Source organism: Suricata suricatta, chromosome 15 (genome assembly GCF_006229205.1).
Source record: "Suricata suricatta isolate VVHF042 chromosome 15, meerkat_22Aug2017_6uvM2_HiC, whole genome shotgun sequence".
Lineage (NCBI taxonomy): Eukaryota > Metazoa > Chordata > Mammalia > Carnivora > Herpestidae > Suricata > Suricata suricatta.
The window spans coordinates 9,382,602-9,402,290 of NC_043714.1; the positions used below are offsets into that span (position 1 = coordinate 9,382,602).

General features: G+C 38.2%; 1 protein-coding gene across 1 annotated transcript in view; it reads left to right on the plus strand.

Moving 5' to 3' along the window:
* Window positions 1–8,331: 8,331 nt before the first annotated feature.
* Window positions 8,332–19,689, plus strand: part of SDCBP (syndecan binding protein) — a 36,226-nt gene continuing 24,868 nt past the window's right edge. Inside the window, exon 1 of the mRNA XM_029923544.1 lies at window positions 8,332–8,440. The gene's annotated coding sequence lies outside the window, so the exon portion shown is untranslated. The remainder of the gene's footprint in view (window positions 8,441–19,689) is intronic.

A 19,689-nucleotide genomic window follows, 5' to 3' on the forward strand; every position in this document is an offset into this window, starting at 1 on the left:
TAGCTCAGAGCCTGGAGCCTGCTTCCGATTCTGTGTCTCCTTCTCTCTCTGCCCCTCCCCCTCTCATGCTCTGTCTCTCTCTGTATCAAAAATAAATAAAACATTAAAAAAAATGAAATCTTGCCATTTGCAACCCCATGGATAGAGCTAGAGTATAATGCTAAGTAAAATAATTCAGACTGAGAAAGACAAATAGCACATAATTTCACTCACATTTGGAATTTAAGAAACAAAAGAACAAAGGTAAATGAGAGAGAGACAGAGACAGAGACAGAGACAGAGACAGAAAAAAAAGAAACCAAGAAACAGATTCTTAACTGGAGAGAACAAACTGATGATCACCAGAGGGGGGGTGGGTGGGGGAATGGGTGAAGGAGCAGATGAGAATTAAAGAGTATGCTTATCATGATGAAAAATAAAATAAAATAAAAAAAACATATGCAGGTGAGATCATGAAATGCTCCTTCTGGCCTTGTTTTGTCTCTTTAATTGCACAATCTGCTACTTAACTTGTGGTTTTGAGTTACTTCACTGTGTAATCTTTTTGAAATCATTTTCCATGACAACAAAGAATCCAAACTTATGTTAAGAACCTAATAGTTGGAGTGGTTAAGAATGCAATTAATCCAGCCAGGTGACAAAGTGTTCAAGGGGTATCCTTCTGAGTCTGGCTACATGAGCTGGCAAAAAATTAAAAAATAAAAATAAAACCTGTCTTAACTTCCTTTTTGGCCCGGCAGCTGAAATATCCTATTGATCCTAATGATTCCAGAACTTTTAAGTTCTGACTTGTTAAAAAATGTGAACAACGATGTGACCAATGTGGATCCAAAAAATATGGTAATTCTAGAATTGTAGAAAAATTGCCGTTCCTCAGGCCTGGTGCCAGGCATCAAGGATCATTTCCAGCACAGACCCAGCCTTCCGGAAGTTTCTATCAGATGAAGTAATGATTACAGAGAAGAAACGATAGGGAAGAAAAGCAAAGAGAAGGCCACTTCTGATGACGTACAGGATTACAAAGCAAGAGCTGAAGGATAAGGGTGCCATCCAAAGGTCAAGTTAATACCACTGCCTCATTATCCACACACGAGAGACTAAATGATTGAAACTATAGTGATTTTCCATATGAGTACAGTTCCAAAATTATGCATTTTCCTGGCTGTGTAAATGCAACGGATACGGTTCATTTTGAACATCTGGAACGCTTTTTGGCCAAGTGGAACTTGGAACAGAGTATTTGGCATCCTTTTGAAGGGTGTGTGCTTTCACAATTTAGGGAGGAATCCCGGAGAGAATGCCACAGTTAAAAGCAAACCCAGTTTGTAATATACCGAAGGAGTACTGGCCTGGGAAGCGGAGGAACGCCCCGCTGCTACATGATGGAGCCCAGGCAACCTCAAGGTCAGTGTGGCACATCTCCTGTGGGATGTGAAGGCATTTAAGGACTTTAATGATTTTACTTTCTTAATAGAACCCAGAAGCTGCTAAATATTCCAGACATTATTCAACATTACACTGACTATACGTGGACACAAAATACTATAGTGTTCCTTTAGTAATCGTTTTGGATACTTGTGTGGAAAGAGCTGTGTCCATTTATCAATGTGGCTATTTCACATGTGCTGCAGTAAATTCCTGTATACTACTGATCATCTCTTCATATTTTCTAAGAATTCTGTATCAAGTGCGCTACAATGTGTTTAAGTTTCTCTCCTCGTAAGTGTTATTCATCATGATCAGTGAAAGAATATAGAAAAGAGAACCTTGAACTAAAGCAAATGACCCAGTCGACAGTCGAAACTCCTTTTGTAAGTCACATTTCGCTTTAGCTTTGCTTTACAATTTTTCAGTAGCTCCCTAGAAGATGCCTATTTTGTGGACGGGAGGGCTTTCTAAATGTGGTAATATGTATTTTCATTTTTTAATTCAACACACACTTTTGAAAGGAGAGTCAAGTGCTATACTGTAAGTTAATTTAACTATATTTACAAGTTATGTGTAACTTATTGGTATGTCATCCAACTATACTTTTATTACCTGTGAAAGGTGTGGCTCATGACTGTGATGGAATTTTTATTTTTATTTATTATTTATTTACTTATTTTTATTGGAGTGGTGGGGAGAGAATCTTACGCAGGCTCCATGGCCAGCGCAGAGCCCCAGGTGGGACCAGATCTCACAAGTGTGAGATCGTGACCTGAGTTGAAATCAAGAGTTGGACCCTTATCAACTGAGCCACCTAGGTACCCCTGTGATGTAATTTTTAGTACAGATGACCACTTCAATATTAGAAAACAATCTATTGATGAAGGAATTTAAAAAATAGCTTTGTAAAAGAATACAAGAACACCAATCCAAAGGGATATACGCACCCCTATGTTTATAGCAGCATTATTTACAATTGCTAAGATATGGAAGCAAACCCAGTGTCCATCAATTGATGAATGGATACAGTAGACGTGGTATATGTTCACCATGGACTATTATTCAGCCATAAAAAGAATGAAATATGCTATTTGCAATGACACAGATGGAACTAGAGAGAATAATGCTTAGTGAAAAAAATCGGTCAGTGAAAGACAAATACTGTATGATTTCATTCACATGTGGAATTTAAGAAACAAAACAAGACAGGGGGCCTGGGTGGCTCAGTCGGTTAAGCGTCCGGCTTCAGCTCGGGTCATGATCTCACAGTTCGTGGGTTCGAGTCCCGTGTCGGGCTCTGTGCTGACAGCTCAGAGCCTGGAGCCTGCTTCAGATTCTGTGTCTCCCTCTCTCTCTGCCCCTCCCATGTTCACGCTCTGTGTCTCTCGATCTCTCAAAACAAAAAAAAGAAAATTAAAAACCAAAACAAGACAAATAAGCAAAGGGGGAAACAAAGAGAAAGATCAAGAGAGAGATAAAAAAAACTGACTCTTAATTATACAGAACAAACTGATGGTTACCAAAAGGTGTGGGAGAAAGGGTAAACTAGAGGGTGGGAATTAAGGAGTTCACTTGTCCAGATGAGCACAGGCTGATATATGAAAGTGTTGATTCACTATATTGTACACCTGAAACTAATATATCACTCACTGTATGTTAACTAATTGGAATTAAAATTAAAACTTAAAAAAGTAGCTTTGTAAGAATTGTAAGTACTTGGGAAAATGGTAATTCAACAAGAAGAGACGATTATTATTTATACATCAATGTTCTATTATAAAATAACCAGTCATGCTAAATCCAGATTTAAGAAGCAATATTTACTAAGGAATAATTATTCACTTTTCACAAGTATCTTTACATTTATTTCAAAGTTCTTTTGAAATAGGGTGCACCCCTTGCATATTTAAGAAGGACTGAATTGACAATATATTATTCACATATTTGTTTTCCGGGAAGATAGTCTCTTTCAAGTGAGATTCTCTAGAATGAACATAAGCAAATTTGTTCCAGAAAAGTCAGCTGAGGAGTGTTTTAAGTGGTGGTTTCATTGTTTAATAAAACATCGTTCATAATCTTGTTGATGCAAAACCCTGAGGAAGGAAATGTGTTCCGGAGTGAAGGCCAACATTATAGAGAGGTTAGGGCAGTCTGGTTAGTCATGTGGCTGGGACTTTAAAAAGGAAGAAGAAGTTACATAATTCAATAGAGTAATTGACCTGCAAGTGATCAACCGGTTTTTGTCTTTATGGTAAAATTAAATCTTTAGAAATAGCAACAATGCTAATTAGGAGAGTACTATTCATTATTAGTATTTCAAGGACTTTAAAAAGACAAAGTTTTCAGTTCTTAAAATTGTATAAAAATGTGTCATAATCATTCTTATCTTTACTCCTACCCATAAGCAACACTATAAACCAAGGAGGGATCCAAGACACAATTTCTAGAAAGGAGAACTATACTTTGGGCATTGCATGGAATATAAAGAGATTTTAATATAGAGTAATCTCTTTGGTTAGGCATACCCTACCATGGATCTATTTTTGTATCAGACCACTAAAAGACCAAAGAACGTAACATGTTCTGGAAAATAGCTACATTATTGCCTGTAGCTACCCTGTGATCATGGTTTGGGCCTAAACTAATACACAATATGTTGATCTTACTATGTCTACATAAATATTATTCAGAGATGAGTCATGTGAAGTGATATGATTACATATTTTTCTTGGTCAGTTTGCCTCATTTTTTCTTTTTTTTTTTTTAATTTTTAAAATGTTTTTAATTTATTTTTGAGAGACAGCAAGAGACAGCATGAGCAGGGGAGGGTCAGAGAGAGAGGGAGATACAGAATCTGAAGACAGTCTCCAGGCTCTGAGCTAGCTGTCAGCACAGAGCCAGACGCGGGGCTTGAACCCATGAACCGTGAGATCATGACCTGAGCCAAAGTTGGACGCCTAACTGACTGAGCCATCCAGGTGCCCCTGCCTCATTTTTTCTTACTGGCTTGTACTCTAATTTCTTATGAATTCATCTCCCGTTTCCCAGAAGCAGGAATCTCTTGCCACATCCACATACATGAACAGAATGGAGACATTCTGCCTAGAGTCCTCAAACATCCAGTTTCAAATGGCATTGCTCCTTTCTGGGCCTGTTACCTAGTTGTCACCCCAGGGTCTGCCTTCAACGACATCCCTCAGCAATGTCTGCCTCTTACTGATGCTGAAGCCTCTTTGCTATCTTTGCCTTGTTGTATTCTTATGTTTGTGCAGCAAATGCACATTTAATTTGTCACTTCCTGTCAAGGAGAGCATGAGAGATAAGCTTTATGGTTGATTCCTTATAGGGTATATTAAAAAAGTCTTCAATCTATCACACTTGAATGTTCTTGTTTGGCTCAGTGTAGACTGCGCGGTTAGAAATCACTTTCCCTTAGAATTTTGAAGTATGGCTTTGTTGTTCTTTAGCTTCAAGCATTTCTGTTGGGAAGTCCAAGCCATTCTGATTCTCAATCATGAGCATAGGACGTGTTTCTTCTACCTGGGAACCTATGTATGAACTCAGTCTCCAATGCCTTCTCTTCCTTAGATGTTGGGAAGCGGGGCTAAAAGTACCAACTCTCTAATCACAAGCTTAGTGTCTTGGCAACCAGCCTCCATCATGAAACCATCTAGGGCTCCTTCCTCAGCCAGCCATTGGCCACCTCATTAGCATAACTAGCCATTAAAATAACGAGGCACATATCACTCATGAAACTTTAATGGGTTTCTGAAGCTCTGACCCAGGATCTGGGGACAAATACTAAATATATATCTATACCATCCTATAGCTTTTGACCAATGAATAGTGTCATTGTCTACCATTATGGTATCATTCAAAAGAGCTTCTCCACCTGTGTTTCACCCACTTGTCCTTCCTGTTATTCCCCAAACTTCTGGCAGCTAGATTTTGCTGCCTCTATAATTTTACTTTTTCCATAATGCCATATAGTTAGAATCATACAGTATGTAGCCTTTTTTAGACTGGCTGCTTTCACATAGCGATGCATTGTGAAAGGTTAGGTTCCCCCCTTGTGTTTGCATGACTTGATAGCTCATTTCTTTTTATTGCTGAAAAATATTCCATTTTATGGATGTGCCATGGTGCATCTATCCATTTCACTTATTGAATGATACCATGTTTGCTTCCGGTGATAACTGGTTCATACAGGAAGACTATGGTGATCTGTGTAAGAGTATCCAAATGACCTTCCAAAGTAGAGAAACCGTTTGGCACTCCCTCTAGCAATAAATAAACATTCTTGTTGCTCTGTGTCCTCACTGGCATTGGGTGTTGTCAGTAATTTGGATTTTAGCCTTTCTAATGGGTCTGTTGTGCTATCTCATTGTTGTTTCAATCTGCATTTCCCTGATGTCCTATGCTGTTGAGTTTCTTATCATACACTTACTTACCATTTACATATCTTATTTGGTGAAGTGTCTGTTTCAGATCTTTTGCCCAGTTTTAAATTGGATTGTTTTCCTAATGTTGAGGTTTAGTTGTTCTTTGATTATTTTGGATACAAGCCCTTCATCAGATATGTATTTTGCAAATATTTTCTCATAGCTTATAGCTTGTCTTTTCATTTTCATTTTTTAAATGTTTTATTTATTTTTGAGACAGAGAGAGACAGAGCATGACAGGGGGGAGGGGCAGAAAGAGAGGGAGACACAGAATCTGAAGCAGGCTCCAGGCTCTGAGCTGTCAGCACAGAGCCCAATGCAGGGCTCGAACTCATGAACATGAGATCATGACCTGAGCTGAAGTCAGAGGTTTAACTGACTGAGCCACCCAGGCACCCCTGCCTTTTCATTTTCTGAAGTGTCTTACACAGAGCAGAATTTTTCAGTGAAGTCTAATTGGTCAATGTGCTCTTTCATGGATTACATTTTGGTGTTGAATCTAAAAACTGAGGACCAAACCCAAGGTCATCTAGATTTTCTCCAATGTGATTTTCCAGAAGTTCAAAGTTTTACGTTTTAAATTTAGGTCTATGATCCATTTCAAGTTAAGTTTTGCAAAAGGTGTAAGGTCTATGTCTCAACTTTTTCTTTTTTGGCAGGTAGAAGTTCAGTTGTTCAAACACTCTTTTAAAAAATATTTTTTTTGTTTATTTATTTTTGAGAAAGAGAGAGGAGAGACAGGGCATAAGCGAGGGGAGGGGCAGAGAGAGAGGGAGAGAATCCAAGGCAGGCTCCAAGCTGTCAGCACAGAGCCCAACCCAGGGCTCAAACCCATGAACTGCAAGATCATGACCTGAGCCAAAGTCAGCGGCTTAACCCACTGAGCCACCCAGGTGCCCCTTCCAGCACCATTTGGCAAAGATCCACTGAGTATTTATGTGAGTCTATTTCTGGGCTGTGTATTCTGTTCCATTTTGATCTGTTTTTTTTTTTTAGTCTTTTGACAATGCCACACTGTCCTGAAAACTGTAGGTTTACAGTAGGTTTTGGTATCAGGCCCTGTCAGACCTGTGACTGTGCCTTCTTTGATATTATTGGCTCTCCTGGGACTTTTGTGGTTCCATAAAAACTTTAGGATTCGCTTGTTGATGTCCAAAAAATAACTCGCTGGGATTTGGAGATCTTATCAAGTTTATTGAGTTGGGAAACACTGAATCTCAATCTTCCCATTCATAAACATGGAAAATCTTTCCATCTATTTGGATCTTCTTTGATTTCTTTCATCAGAATTTTATAGCTCTCATATAGATTTTGTACACATTATGTTAGATTTACACCTAAGTATTTCATTTTTTTGTGCTAAGTGATCTTGTATCTAGTTTCAATTTCCAATTGTTCATTGCTGTGAAACATAAAAGCAATAGGCTTTTGTACATATTAACCTTATATCCTGCAATTTTGTTTTAATTGCTTAAATTTTAGGGGGTTTTCTTGGTTAATTTTTTAAATGTCATGTGCTTATTATTAAAAAACAGGTATATTTCCTCCTTACCAATCTATTGTCTCATTTTAAAATGTCTGTTTCATTAGCTAGACCATACGTTCTCTGAGGGCAAGTTTTCATCTCATCTACTTGTCATCTCTTCTATGCTCAGATTTTTATTAGTTTTACTGGAGATTAAATTACTGTGGCACTAAATAACTTAGCTAACAATAGAATGCTTCTAAGTTAATGCTATGTTGCCAACTAGTCGATATCACCCTACAGTAATACGGGGTGAGGTAATTTAGTGCCTCAGTTTCTTCGTGTGCTAACAGGGATGTTGTACCTTATAGACTGACGTAAGGACTAAAGACTATGTATATCAAGTTCTTAAGACAGTGTCTGGAACATAGTCCTCAAGAGCTATGGTTTTTTAGTTTTTGCATTCAGATACGGGTGATTACTTTTACGCAGTACCGCACATAATGAACTTTCGCTCAGATGGACAAAGAGTAATAAAAGCCAAAGAAAGAAGCTGTAACAATGAGGGCAGGAGCTGGGAAGGGTAAATGGAAGCAATGCTTCTAAGCCTGTGAGTGGCGAGGTAAAGCGAGAGGGTAGAGAGGAGTAGGAGTCCTGCGTGGAAGTCCAACGCTGGTGAGGACATCTCCAAACGATGGGTTCCCCTGTATTGGAGGCAACAGGACCCAGATGACCCTGAGCACAGACGAACGCAGCTGAGCGCAGGTGGCACCGAGCCCTGCCGTTCTGGCGTTGGAGAGGATGGGAAGGTGAGAAGTCTAACCCGGGGCAGCGTGTGGGTTGCCCACGTTCTCTAATCCTAGCGGGAGCGGCAGCCCTCGGCGCGCCCCCGCCCCTCCCCCCGCAGCCCTGTTACCATAGGAACTGGATCACCTGACCGGCAACCGCGCGCCTGCGCGGGAGGAAGGTGGGGGCGGCACCGTGACGCGCCTCGCGGGCGGTCCTCGGGCGCGCGCCGCTCTTCTCTCTTCGGGTCTCGGAAGTCTGTGCCAGTTACCGAGGCGGCGGCAGAGGCAGCGGCGGCGAGCAGGTCCTTGTGGGCTAGGTGAGCAGCCTGGGTGGGGAGACAGGGGCGCTCCGGGCGCGGGGACTGGGCGCGGGGACTGGGCGCGAGGGCGTGGGGGGCCCCAGGTCACCTAGCGGAGGGGCCTGGGTCACAGCGGTTTTCGGGAATCGGCGGCGACGCCCTCCCTTCAGGGGTCTCCTCGCCCCTCCTTCCGCCCCGCGGGGCCCGGGGCGAAAGTTTGCGCGGGCGGCACGCTGTGCCTGCCCGCCACCCTGTCGGTGTCGTGGTCCCGCCTGGGAGCGGGGCGAGGGGACGGGGGTCGGGGGAGGGGGCTGGCTGGCGGCGGCGGGGTTAGACACGAGCCCTTGCGGCCCGGCCCGCGGCGACGCCGTCAGCTGCCGCCTCGGCTCGCACTCCGGGTTCTGGTCCCTCTCGACCGTTTTTGTTCCTCTTGGCCGAGATCCCCCGGGACCGGTGCGGGAAGGAGCCTGGCTGTGGCTGGTCACGGTGCGCTGGTCACCTTCCTGGGTGGCTTGACCGGAACGCCCTGGATTTAGAAGGAGGAAGGAGGTGGTGTTCGTCGAGTGGGCCGAGCCTTGACTTTGGGGTAGGGGGTGGGGAGAGGTTATTGGCCGCGCGTCTTTCTGGAGAAGTTGGAGGAAAGGGAGAGACGTTCCCGCAGGGTGTGTGCAGCGGGAAATATCCCTGGAGATGTCATGACTCATAGTTTTCATTTCAGGATTTCCTCGTAATAACGAGGAAGTGAGGGATCTGTGGAAGTGGAAAGTTTTCTTTTGCACTAACGTGGAGTTCGTTAATCGTGGGTCCTTGCCCTGTGCCTGTTTTCCAAAGGAATTTCTAGGTTATCTCGTCGGTGTGGTTTATCGTGTTTTTTTTTTTTCTTTATGCAAGTACACCCCTTTGGCGAAACAGATTCTCAGTACTGTTTGGAGGGGCACCGGGGTCGCTCAGTACGTGAATCGTGGGACTTTTGATTTCCGCTCAGGTCCTGATCTCAGTTGGTGGGATCCGACCCTCCTCACCTCGCTCTGCGCTGACAGCTGGGAGCCTGCTTAGGCTTCTCTCTCTCCCTCTCTCTGCCCCTCCCCCACTGGTGCTCTCCTTGCTCGCTCTCCTTCTAAATAAATTAAACTTAAATTTTTGAAAATTTACTTGTTAGAAAAAACAATTGATTCAAAAGTTACATTGAAAACAGCTGCAGGCTGTTAGCTTTATCTCCAGTATATGTAAGTGATTAATTTAAATGCAGGTTTCCCCAATCATTTAGCTTTTCTGTTGAGGGCAAACAGTAAAAGTTGTTTTCTTTTTTCTTCATGTTTCCGTTACCCATTTAGTTCTAACAGTTTTTGTCCCTTAAATAGTATGTAAATATTATGGATCAAGTGGTTTGTGCCACAGGATGAAAATAAGGGTGTGGAACGTCTTTTAAAATGTTCAGGAAGTAGTCCACTAAAATCCAAACTTATCTTTGACAACATTAATTTTTAGTTATTTTGAGCATTAAAAGGATATAAAAGTCATGACCAGAAGAGGATGAATTTACTAATAGTTGGCAGTTGAACGTAAGCCATTCCTTAAATGAAACCTGACTCAACTAGTTTTTTTCCTGTTTTTGCCAGATTTAGGTATTTTTTTAGGCAGTAAATGCCAAGAGTTTCTTTAAAAAAAAAAGATTTCCTTGAACTACTTTATTTATTTTTTTAAGCTTACTTGTTTATTTTGCGAAAGACAGAGACATTGTACGTAGGGGAGGGGCAGAGAGAGAGGAGAATCCCAAGCAGAGCCCAGTTTGGGGCCTGAAACCATGAAATCATGACCTGAGCTGAAACCAAGAGTCACAACTTTAACCAGCTGAGCCCCCCAGGTGCCCCTTTTTCTTGTTTTCGATTATAGCCCTTCTGATAGGTGCTCGGTGATATCTTACTGTAGTTTTGATTTGCCTTTCCCTGTTGAGAGTGATGTTGAGTGTCTTTTCATGTGTCTGTTGGCCATCGGGAAGTCTTGGTTGAAGAAATGTCTGTTCATGTCTTTTGTCCATTTTTTAGTCGGATTATTTGTTCTTTGGGATTTGAAGTTGTCTGAGTTCTTTATGTGTTTTGGATACTAATTTTTTTTTTATCAGATCTGTCATTTGCAAATATCTTTTCCCATTCAGTAGGTTGCCTTTTAATGCTGTTGTTTCTTACGCTGTGCAAAGACTTTTTGTTTTGATGTAGTCCCAACAGTTAATTTTTGCTTTCAGTTCTTTTGTCTCAGGAGACATATCTAGAAAAAATGTTGCTACAGCCCATGTTAAGAGACCATTACTGCTTGGGCTCTCTTCTAGGGTTTTTATGGTTTCAGGTCTCATTCACACTTAGGTCTTTAATGCATTTTGAGTTTATTTTGTGTCTATGGTGTAAGAAAATGATCCAGTTTCATTCTTTTGCATGTGTCTGATAAGTGTTTCCTCAATACTTGTTTTTGTTTTTGTTGTTGTTTGTTTTTTGCAGTAGCCATCCTAATGGGTATGAGGTGGCATCTCCTAGTTTTGATTTGCATTTTTGTAATGGTTAATGAAGTTGAGCATCTTTTCATGTGTTTGTGGCCTCTCTTTTTTTTTTTTAATTTATTTTTGAGAGAGAGAGACAGCGCGAGCAGGGGAGGATCAGAAAGAGAGGGAGACACAGAATCTGAGGCAGCTCCAGGCTCTGAGCTGTCAGCAGCAGAGCCTGACGTGGGGCTCGAACCCACGAACCGTGAGATCATGACCTGAGCCGAAGCCGGACGCTTAACCGACTGAGCCTCCCAGGGGCCCCATCATGTGTTTATGGCCATTCTTGTATCTTATTTGGAGAAATTCTCTTCAAGTCCTTTGCCAGTTTTGCTGGTTTCTTGTTGAGTTTTAGTAGTACTCTAAATATTCTCGGTATTAATTCCTTACCGGATATATGATTTACAAATATATTCTCCCATTTTATGTGTTGCCTTTTTGCTGTTGATGGCATCTTTTGATGTACAAAATTTTAAAAGTTCATGAAGTCTGATGTGTCTATATTTTCTTTAGTTACCTGTGCTTTGGTATGTCCAAAAGAAATCACTGCCAAATCCAAATTAATGAATCTTTTATCCTGTGCTTTCTTTTAAGAGTTTTATTGTTTTAGATCTTAACTTTAGGTCCTTTATCCATTTTGAGTTAATTTTTATAAATGGTGTTAGGTAAGGTATCACCTTTATGCTACAGCACACGGAGACCTAATTTTCCCAGCACCATATGTTGAAAAGACTTTTATTTACTGAATATTCTTGGCACTCTTGTCAAAGTCATTTGATTATATGTTTGAAGGTTTATTTTCAAGGCTTTCTGTTCTTTTCCATTGATCCCTATACTATTATGCAGATACCTGCTTTTGATTATTGTAAACTTACAGTACGTTTTGAAATCAGGAACTGTGTTTCTTCCACTTTTGTTCTTTTTCAGAATTGTTTTGGATATTTGAGTCCCTTGAGATTCCATATGAAATTTAGGATGCGTTTTTCTATTCCTGAAAAATATTCATTGTGATTTTGATATGGATTGCATTGAATCTTGAGATCACTTGGGATGACACTGACATTTTAATAATATTAAATTAACTAATTATTTAATTAAATTTAATAAATTAAGTCAAATTATTAAATATTAAATTAATATTAAATATCATCCCAATCCATGAACATGGGGTGTGCTTCATTTTATTTATATCCTTTTTGATTTCTTTCCACAGTGTTCTGTAGTTTTCATTGTACAAAGTCTTTCATCTCCTTAATTAACAAATTAATTAAATCCCTAATTTTATTTTTTGATGCTATTGTAAGAAAATACCAATTTTCAGATTGTTCATTTTTCATGTATAGTAATGTAGCTAATTTTTGTGCATTGACTGTATCTTGCTACATTGCTGAATTTATTAGTTCTAATGGGTTTTGTGTGTTTGTGTGTGGTCGTTAGAGATTTTTAAACCGTAAATATATACATTATATAATATGACAGATCATTTTACCTTTTTTCAGTTTGGATGCCTTTTATTTCTTATTTTTGCCTAATTGCTCTCACTAGAACTTTCAGTACTATGTTGAAAAGAAATGGAAACAGTGGGTTTCCTTGCCTTGTTCCTGATCTTAGAGGAAAAACATTCAGTCTTCCACCACTGAGTATGGTGTTTGGTGTGGCGTTTTCATGGATAGCTTTTATAATGGATGTAGTTTTCTTCTCCTAATTTAGTGAGTCTTTTTATCATGAAAGTGTGTCAAATTTTATCAGATTTTTTTTCTGCATCAGTTGAGATCATCTGGTTTTTTTTCTCCTTACTTGATGTGACCTATTACATTGATTAATTTTTGTATGTTGAACCATCCTTGGATTCCAGGAATAAATCCCACTTGTTAAAAAGTGTATAATCTGGGCACCTGGGTGGCTCAGTCAGTTGGGCGTCCAACTTCCGCTCAGGTCATGATCTCACGGTTTGTAGGTTGGAGCCCTGCATCGGGCTCTGCTGACAGCTAGCTCACAGCCTGGAGCCTGTCTTCAGATTCTGTGTCTCCCTCTCTGACCCTCCCTGGCTCACGCGGTCTCTTTCTCTTTCTCAAAAATAAATAAAACATTAAAAAAATTTTTTGAAAAGGTGTATAATCCTTTAATGTGCTGTTGAATCTCATTTGCTTGTATTTTGAAGATTTTTTTCATCAGTGTTCATAAGCGATGTTGGTCTGTAATTTTCTTTTTTGGAGTGACTGTCTGGCTTTAGTATCAGGTTAATGCTGTTCGCAGAGAATCAAGTAGGAAGTGCTTCCTTCTCTTCAGCTTTTTCACCAATTTTGTGAAGGACTAGTATTCTTTTTTAAATGTTCAGAATTTACCAATGAAGCTTCAGAGTTAGGGCTTTTATTTGTTGGGAGATATTAGTGATTTAGTCATCTCATGCATTATAGGTATATTCGGATTTTGAATTTAATTGTGATTTAGTTTTGGTAGGCTTTATGTTTCTTGAAATTTGTTCATTTCATTTAGGTTATCCAGTATTTTGATGTACAATTATTCAGACTACTCTCATATAATTTATTTTTGTAGAATCAATGTTAATATTCTCATTTTCTGATTTTAGTATTTTGAGTTTTCTTTATTTTTTAGTCTGTCTAGCAAAAGGCTTGTCAGTTTTGTTGATTTTCTTCAAAGAACCAGCTTTTGATTTCATTGATTTTTTTTTTTCCTCCCATTTTTTCAGTTCTCTAGTTCACTTATCTCTATTCTAATCTTTATATTCCTTCCCTCTGCTAGCTTTGGGTTTAGTTTTTACTTCTTTCTTTAGTTTTTTTTACGTTCCCTATTACCTGTAAAACATATGTTAGCATATTTTATACACTGCTCTAAAGCATAATTTGTCTTTCCAGTTAATGATACTGTAGACCTTTTTCAATGTTCATGTATATAGAACTTCCTCCTTAGGAAGTCTTTTGGTATTGCAGTTGGTGATTCAGTGAATAAGCTTTTACATGTCACTTTTTATATGCAGATCTTTTTGTGGACTGAAGATCTGAAGTGGTGTTGCACTGTGTTCATAATTTTGGTGGATGCTGCAACCTTCTGAATGGAAATTGTGCTAGTTTACACTTCCACTAATAATGTATGAGTGTATCTTAATTGATCTTAGCCAAAAGGCGGAGAAGCGATGTATCAGGGTTTCTCAAAACCTAAGTATCAGAGTGTTGTCAAACTTTGGCTTTTTGCCAATCCAACAAGTCATAAATGTAGCCATATGGGTAAGAAAAAAGTATTCTATGTAACAGTAGACTTTATATGGTTACATTTCACAATGGCTTATCATGAGACTCTCCTTGGATAATTATTAAGAAGAGTTCCTAAGTCCTTCCATGGTCTGTGTCAGCCTGGGAAGCTCTTTCTGCCAAGTGCCCAGGTAATTCCAATGTGATGATTAACCGAATTTGAGAACCATCACTCCAGACCTGTTTAGGACTTTATCAGAGTGAGTTCAGTGACACCGTTTATGAACCGTATAGGGTACTTGTTAATTCTCAGTGTTCTGTAGTACATGATCATCACCATTTACCATCTAAACCCAATGGACACTTCTTTTATTTTTTATATTTTAGTTCACTTTATGAAAAATTTGTAGAAATAAAAGTAAAGGGACAGTGAAGCACAGTTTTACCAGAAACACAATTTTAATAACAACTGGATTCAAGAAACCCACATTTTATTCTAAATTTTCCTGGCCTTGAAAGTATATAGAGCTGAAATGGGCAACATTTTTTGCAGTACAACTAAGTTCTCATCAGCTATCATGCACGAAATTAGTATGTGTCTAACTTATAAATATTGCTTCCATTTCAATATGTCTCTAATATATTCTAGCTTATCATTACTTTTAGTTCTCCTTCATGAAATTTGTTGTCAAAACAATACTGATTCTAGATCTCAAATACATCTCTAATAGATTCTGTCATTACCATCTGGTAAATTTGCATTGTCAAAATGCAGTGCTTTTGCAATTACCAGTGTCGCCTTATTTTATTGAGAGGAAGGCAATCTGTTCTTTATTTGCAGAGAATTTGCATTCATACTTTATATTATAAACATCAATTAGGATAAGGTGTTGAGTTTTAAAAATCTCTCGACATTAGTTTCCTTCCAGTCATCGTTGCTTCAACGCCAGCCTTCATTTGGCCATTTAAAAGCCCTATCAAGTAAATTTTGGTGCACAGATATAAAAGAGTAAAAAGATGGTAATATTTTAGTAAAACTAACTGTGAAAAGTTATATTTCTTTATTAGAGGTATATGTTTAATTTCATCCTCAAAATAATCTAGAGTATAGCTACTTATCACTTTGTATTATCTTCTGATTTGTCTAATAAATATCTTCCTCCTCTTTTCCATCATGGTGAAAAGTGAAAAATTCCAAGTGTTCAAGGAATACTTTTTTAGAAAATAAACTACAAATGGGGTGCTTAAAGAGCATATATATATTTTTGAAAGAGGATGCAGTACTTTGGCCAGTGCAGACTGAAGGATGAAAGAGTGCAATTATTTTATTATTGCATCATTCTAGGTGATCTTATTTTTGTTGTTTTAGTTTTTTAGCATAGTTGGGGATAAAACTGATGAATTCTGATGAAATAATTTCTAGATTGATGAAATAAGTGTTTCAAGACAGAGGAAAATAAGTTCACTAACATAAGTTCACCAAGAACATTAAAAAATAGATCATACTTTTATAAAAAGTTCAGGTGAGCCCTTATTAAATTTATAAGATAGAGCGATTTTACTCCATTTAAAGATTTTTCTTCCTCTTTGTTCTTTAGAAGATCTGTACGAAAGGATAAAAATCACTAACTAGAACTCCTAAAAAAAAAAAAAAAAAAAAAAAAGGAACTCAAAAATTAAAATTGGGTCCATTGAACCCTGATGGTACACAGTGTTGAGGGCAGATTTCTGAACCCGACTCCAGACTTGACTGTTTTCACTTTCTGGGCTAGGAATCTGGAACCTTTGTTAACATTTCTATTTATCATTATGGACTTTAAACTTGAAGAAACGCTGTTTTAGGACCTTAAGATGGTTTTTATTTGCAGTCTTATGGCATTTTAGTAGTCTCACCGTATCTGCATGGTCAGCTGTGGTCTGGAGGCTGTTAATTCTTCTCTGATGTATTATCAGAAGGTCTAGTCACCTAGCATTAGGTCACAATGCCCGTGTCATTCACCTCACCTCATCCATTTTATCACCTAACATCGTAAGAAGGGTGAACCCAGTACAAAAAGATATTTAGAGAGCGAGAACACATTCATGTAATGTTTGCAGTATGTTTTTATAATGGTTTTATTTTTAATTTCTTAGTGTGCTTAAAACTTTGTCATAGTCATATATGGGTAGGAGAAAGTGCAGTATGTATAGGCTCAGTGCCATAACTAGTTCAGGTATCCACTACAGGTCTTGGAACGTGTCCCTTGTGGGTTTGAGTGTACTTTAGGTTTCTTTACTGATGTGCATTTGTTGTTTCTTGTGCTAATTAAAAATGTTTTGTACCATATTTTATTTTACAGTAATTATAAGCTAATTAGGCTACTTCTGTGTTTAAATAAGAGAATAGTTTGATATGCTGCCTTCCTATGAAAATACCTTTTGGGTCTAGAACATTCAAGCCCTTTGCTGTTGAAGAGTTCCAGGAATATAGCTTGTGGTGGTAGATATTTAAAAAAAAAATGGGTTCTAAAAATTTTTTGCCTTAAAGGAAGGATAATTTGTTGATACACTGTATCATACATTAAGTTGAGACCCTGGAAAACAACTTAAGTTGGTGGCAGAGCTGAGACTAAGACTTGGCTTCCCCCCCTTCCCTATATTGTTTAATTTGAAAAAATTTTTTAAAGTTGAGATGCAGTAGACATATGTCATTGTTAGTTTCAGGTGTGTAACATAATGATTCTCTATTTGTACATAATGTGAAATGATCACAATAAGTCTGGTTAACATCATCACTGCACATAGTTTTTTTCCCTTGTGGTGAGAACTTTTACGATTCACTCTCAGCAACTTTCAGATACACAATGCAGCATTATTAACTCCAGTCATCATCCTGCACATCACATCTACAGGACTTAACCTGTTTGATAAGTGAAGTTTGTGCCTTTTGTTTCCCATCACCCATTTTGCTCATCCCTTACCTTCCCCCACCTCTGGTAAGTGTCAATCTGTTCTCTGTATCAATTTTGTTGTTGTTGTTGTTATTTAGACTCCACATATAATCAAAAGATATTGTTATTGTCTTTGACTTTTTTCACATAGCATAATGCCCATAAGGTCTGCCCATGTTGTTGCAAATAGCAAGATATACTATTTTTTTTATGGCTGTGACATATTCCATTGTGTGTGTTGTGTGTCTTACATTTCCTTTGTCCATTCCTCTGTTCACCAATGACAAGATTTTCTTCTCTGTTACATTGCGTATACATGCCACATTGTATATACATACTACATTTTCTTTACCTGTTCATCCATTTATGGACACTTACGTAACTTCTGTATTTTGACTATTTTAAATAGTGCTGCTTTAAACATGGAGATGCGGATATCTTTTTACGTTGATATTTGTGGTCAGCTATATACTCTGAGGTGGAATTGCTGGATCATATGGTAATTCTGTTTTTAATTTTTTGAGAAACTTCTGTGCTGTTTTCAGCAACGATTGCAACAATTTACGTTCCCACCAGTGACGCCCAAGGGTTCCTTTTTCTCCATATCTTCAGCCAGCACTTATTTGTCATTTTGATAATAGCTGTTCCAACAGGTGGAGGCGATATCGCATTGTAGTTTTGATTTGCAGCTCTCCGATGGTTAATCATGTTCATGTTGAACACCTTTTCATATACTTGTTGGCCATTTGTATGTCATCTTTGGGGAAATGTTTATTCAGTTTTTTTGCCCATTTTTAAACCAGATTTGTGTATGTGTTTAAGTTGCACAAGTTCTTTATTTTGGGTATTAACTTCTTATCAAATATATGACATGAAAATATTTTCTCTCATTTTATTGGTTGCCTTTTCAATTGTTGCTACCTTTGCTCTGAAGTTGTTTTTAGTTTTAGTCCCACTTATTTATTTTTGTATTGTTGCCTTTGCTTTGGTGTTACATCCGAAACATCATCATCAAGATGACTGTCAAGGAGCTTAACATCTATATGTTAAAAAAAATTTTTTTAATGTTTATTTTTGAGAGAGAGAGGGAGACACAGAATCCAAAGCAGGGTCCAGGCTCTGAGCTGTCAGCACAGAGACTGATACGGGGTTCGAACTCACGAACCATAAGATCATGACCTGAGCTGAAGTCAGATGCTTAACCGACTAAGCCACCAGGTGCCCCTAACATTTATAATTATTTCCTAAAGGTTTTCAGGCCTTATGTTCAAGTCTTTAATCCATTTTGAGTAGATTTTTGTGTCTGATATAAAATATTGGTCCAATTTCATTGTTTTGCATATGTGTCTTTTTTCAGTTTCCTCAACAACATTCATTAAAGAGACTGGTCTTTTCTCCAGTGTGTGTTCTTGGCTTCTTTGTCATACTTGACCATACATGCATGGGTTTATTTCTGGGCTCTTTTTTTTCTGTTCTCTTGTTCTCTGTGTCTGTTTTTATGCTAATCACGTATCATTTTGATCACTGTAGATATTTAATGTAATTTGAAATCTGGAAATGGGAAACCAGCAATCTTGTTCTTTCAAGATTACTTTGGCTATTTGGAATCTTACGTGGTTCCATACAAATTTTAAGATTATTTATTCTAGTGGTTTGAAAATGCTGGGAAGCATGGACATTTTAAAAGTATTCCTTTAGTCCATGAGCACAGAATATCTATTCATTTATTTGTATCATTTTCCATTTCTTTCGTCATTGTCTTGTATTTTTAGCTTATAGGTTTTTCACCTCTTAATTTCTCATTTAGTTTATGAGTGTATAGAAATGCAAGTGATTTTTGTTATTTTTTTATTCTACAACTCTGTTGAATTTATTAGTTCAGGGAGTTTTTTTGATGGAATCTTTAGGGTTTTACATATATATATAACATGTCACCCACAAATAGAGACAGTTTCCACTTCTTCCTTTCCAATTTTGATGCTTTTCCCCACTTGCTGAATTGTCCTTGCTGGGACTTCCAATACTGTCTTGAATAAAAGTGGTGAGTGAGCATTTACATTTTTACCCCCCCCCATTTTATATTTTTGATGTCATAATTTACATTTATCTGTTGTTGTATTTATATTTTTACTTTTGATTTTTAGCATTCATACTAGCTTTGCAAGTGATTATAGCTTTATAGCATTAGATTAACTCAGAATTTTACAATATATTTACTTGTACAAATGAGATTAATACTTTGTTTTCCTGTAATTAGCTCCTTTTGGTTTCTTGTGAGATTGATCTAGTGGTGATGAACTACATTAGCTTTTGCTTGTCTGGAAAACCTGTTATCTCTTCCTCAATTCTGAAGGACAGTTCTGCTGAGGAGAGTATTCTTGGTGGCAGTTTTTTGTTTTATTTTTCTTTTAGTACTTTATATCGTGCCACTCTTCTCTGGCCTGCAGAGTTTCTGCTGAAGAGTATGTTCATAGTCTTATGGGGATGCCCTGGTACAGAACAAGTTGTTTTTCTCTTGCCCCTTTTAAGATTCTCTTCTTTTTTAACTTTTGACATTTAATTATGTGTTTTGGTGTGGGTCTCTTTGGGCGCATG